Raw genomic sequence first — 3,706 nt, 5'->3', positions numbered from 1 at the left:
TGCCAGAAAAGCTGTTAGAAAAATCTCTGGTTTAAAATGAAAAGTAGTATGCATTCATTGATTTATTCAAAACATATTTATTGGGTTACTACTCCATGTCATGCCCATTATAGGTCCTGGGGGTATAGTAGTGAACCTGCTCTCCCAGAATCTACATTTTAGTAACTAAATTAAAAAAAAATGGCAGTAAGCACAATTTTTAAATGGTTGTAAGAGCAAAATCCATTTGTGAGTGATGCCTGTAATTTCACTTGCACAGCTGTGTCTGACTCCTAAACAGTGATTTAAATTCCCTTATGGGCATCTCTTTATCAACATCAGGAACCACCTCCACATCCAAGATTTTTCCCTTTCTTCTTTAGCTCCTGACTTTCCATCCTTCATCTCCCTGAGGCTGACTTTTAGGGATCAGGATACGTTAAGAAATGAATGTTGACACCACCTATGGAATAGGCCCCTCAGCTTGTTTTAATCCCAAAGGAAGGTACTGAGTGTCCCAATTTGCTGGCTGAAGGTCATGCCATGTATAAAAAAAAAAGCTAGAGAGTGTGAAGGAAGGCCAGAGGGTGAGAGATGGGTCTGAATTCTCACTCTGGTTGATTAGTTACTTACTCCTAAGAAACACCTTGTTGTGGGACTGTAAAACTGAGAATATGTAATATTGCCTAAGAGTAGTGAGAAAAAGATAAACAATGAAAGACCAGGGGCAGATAGAAAGAATCTGAGATAAAATGTAAATAATTATAATTTCCAAATTTAAAAAAATATTATAACTTCCTACATTTAAAAAATTGCATGCATTTGCTGCTTTTGTGAGCAAAGAAAAAAATTGAAACTGGAAACTAAAGCAATCCTAATTGTAGTTGATACACATAAGTGTAGTGTTACAACAGAGCTATACTAGGATAACTTTTTAATAAGTTTTGAAGTGAATATATATATATGGCTAATATGCAAAGTGTCCCCTCAGGAGTTTGACCGGGAGACCGGGAGTTCAATCACTTGCTATGATGTGCACTGACCACCATGGGGTGCCATGGAATGAAGGAAGGCCCTCGGCCAGCAGCCAGCAGCCAGAAGGCCCTGATCAGCCCTAATTGCTGGCCAGGCCTAGGGACCCTACCTGTGCACAAATTTTGTGCACTGGGCCTCTAGTTTAAAACTAGCATCATCAGGCTCTAAAGTTCTTTCCAAATTTTTCATAAAACTCTCAATCTACTTCTTGATCTTCCTTTAATTAAATCTGATTATCCTCAAGTGTTAGCATTCCAAATACATAAAATAATTTCTTATTCAATTTTATTGTTTGTCATTTACTCATTTTAGACCATCACTTTCTTTTCTTCTGCATCACATGTGTCTCCATATTTCAGCTATATTATAAAGTAGATTGATTTGAGCCCAGCTGGCATGGCTCAGTGGTTGAGCATCCTATGAACTGGAGGTTATGATTCAATTCCTGGTCAGGGCATATGCCCAGATTGCAGGTTCCGTCCTCAGTGTGGGGTGTGCAGGAAGCAGCTGATTAATGATTCTCTCTCATCATTGATGTTTCTATCTCTCTCTCCCTCACCATTCCTCTCTGAAATCAATAAAAATATATTTAATAAAATAATATAAATTGATTTGATTGGCTACCCTTGGAACCTAATGATCATTTACAAAGGATTTTCTTTTTCTTTTTTACACAGACATATATAATTCAAAAATATTTTACACTATTATTTCTTTCAATAGGTTTTGAAATTCAATATTTTTATTCTTTTCCCTCAAATTTATTGAGGTATAACTGATCCCACCTAACCATTCTACCTGCCTGCCCGCTTGCCCCTAACTGCCTCTGCTTGCTGGCCTGATCACCCCCTAACTGGTCCCCTGCCAGCCTGGCCGCCCCCTAACTGCCCCCCTGCTGGCCTGGCTGGCCCCTAACTGCTCACCTGCTAGCCTGGCTGCCCCTTAATTGCTCCCCTGCTGGCCTGATTGTCCCCTAATTGCTCCCCTGCTGGCTTGATCGCCCCTAACTGCCTCTGCCTTGGCTCCCTCCATCATGGCTTTGTCTGGAAGGAAGCCGGATGTCCAGAAGATGTTTGGTCTAATTAGCATATTACCCTTTTATTAGTATAGATAAGCTCCTGGTAGGGGAAAGCAGAGACTATATTTGTATTGCTTTCCAATGTTCCCCTATCCTTTTACCTCCCCACCTTCCCCAGAAATACTGAAAGTCAGAGGGAGGAAGGAATGAAGCTGTGATAATTGCTACAGAAATAATCTTTTACTCTTTTCTAGTTTTGGGAACCATGAGCAGCAAAGTCTTTTATGATACCTTCTGTGAGGCGGTGCAGAAAGTCCTGCACTGGAACCAGCAAAAGTTTGATAAGTTTTTGGAAATGGTGGAGCTGCAGATCAGTTTGAAGAACTATGACCCTCAGAAGGAAAAATGCTTCTCTCAGATACCGTCAGGCTTCAATCCATGTGTTCTGGGGGACCAATAGCACTGTGATGAGGCCAAGGCCATGGGAATCCCCCACATGGACATCGAGGAGTCAAAGAAACTCAACAAAAATAAGAAACTGGTCAAGAAGCTGGCCAAGAAGTATGATGCCTTTTTGGCTTCAGAATCTCTGATCAAGCAGATCCCAGGAATCCTGGGCCCAGGCCTGAATAAGGCTGGCAAGTTCCCTTCCTTGCTGACCCACAATGAGAACATGGTGGCCAAACTTGATGAAGTAAAATCCACAATCAAGTGCTAGATGAAGAAGATCCTGTGTCTGGCAATGGCTGTTGGCCAGGTGAAGATAACAGATGATGAACTTGTGCACAATATCCACTTAGCTGTCAATTTCCTGGTGTCATTGCTCAAAAAGAACTGGCAGAACGTCCAAGCTTTAAACATCCATGGGCAAGCCCCAGCACCTGTACAAAGGCACAGCTTAATAAACCAGACTGCTACTATTTTTTTAAAAAAGAATATATGTTTCTGATGAAAAAAATAGTGTTTTATTCTTCACATATGTGCAAATTCATGTATTAGAGAAATAAAATAGACATACTATTTCTTAATACACATGCACTGCATAATGACGTTTTATTTGTGATAGTCTCCATATATGACAGTGGTTCCATTGATTATAATAGAGCTGAAACTTCCTATCACCCAATGATGTTATAGCCATTGTAATGTTATAGCACAATGCATTACTTACATGTTTGTGTTGATGCTGGTGTGAACAAACCTACTGCACTGCTAGTCATATAAAAGTATAGCTATACAAGTATATAAGTACCTAGCACTTAATAATGATATATAATAAATGTCTATGTTGCTGGTTTATGTATTTTTAATTCTATACTTTTATCACTATTTTAGAGTGTACCCTTTCTATTTATTTTTTTAAAAAAAGTAAAACAGTATACCATGTTATGCTGGCAGCAGCCCCATTCATCTTGTGTTTACTGAATCTCTTGATTGCAACATTTTCTCTTGTGCTTGATTTAATCTCTTGTTGTTTTGTTCATCATGGTCCCTAAGCATACAAAATCCACTGCTAATGTTGCCAGGAAGAGGCCACATCAAGTGATTGACCTGGAAATAAAATTAAAGGTGTTTAAGGACTACAAAGTGGAAAATCAGTGATGGCTATTGCTCTCCAGTCAGGCGTGTCCCATGCCACCATAGCTATGATCTTGAAGAACAAGAACAAAGTGA

At 39.5% G+C, this 3,706-nt stretch overlaps 1 pseudogene; it reads left to right on the top strand.

Moving 5' to 3' along the window:
- The first annotated feature begins 2,297 nt into the window (after nt 1–2,297).
- On the top strand, nt 2,298–2,934 carry LOC132224735 (large ribosomal subunit protein uL1-like; annotated as a pseudogene).
- The last annotated feature ends 772 nt before the right edge of the window (nt 2,935–3,706 follow it).

Source organism: Myotis daubentonii, chromosome X (assembly GCF_963259705.1).
Source record: "Myotis daubentonii chromosome X, mMyoDau2.1, whole genome shotgun sequence".
NCBI lineage: Eukaryota > Metazoa > Chordata > Mammalia > Chiroptera > Vespertilionidae > Myotis > Myotis daubentonii.
Note: the sequence above shows the minus strand (reverse complement) of the source record. Positions and strands in the feature narration are given on the sequence as shown.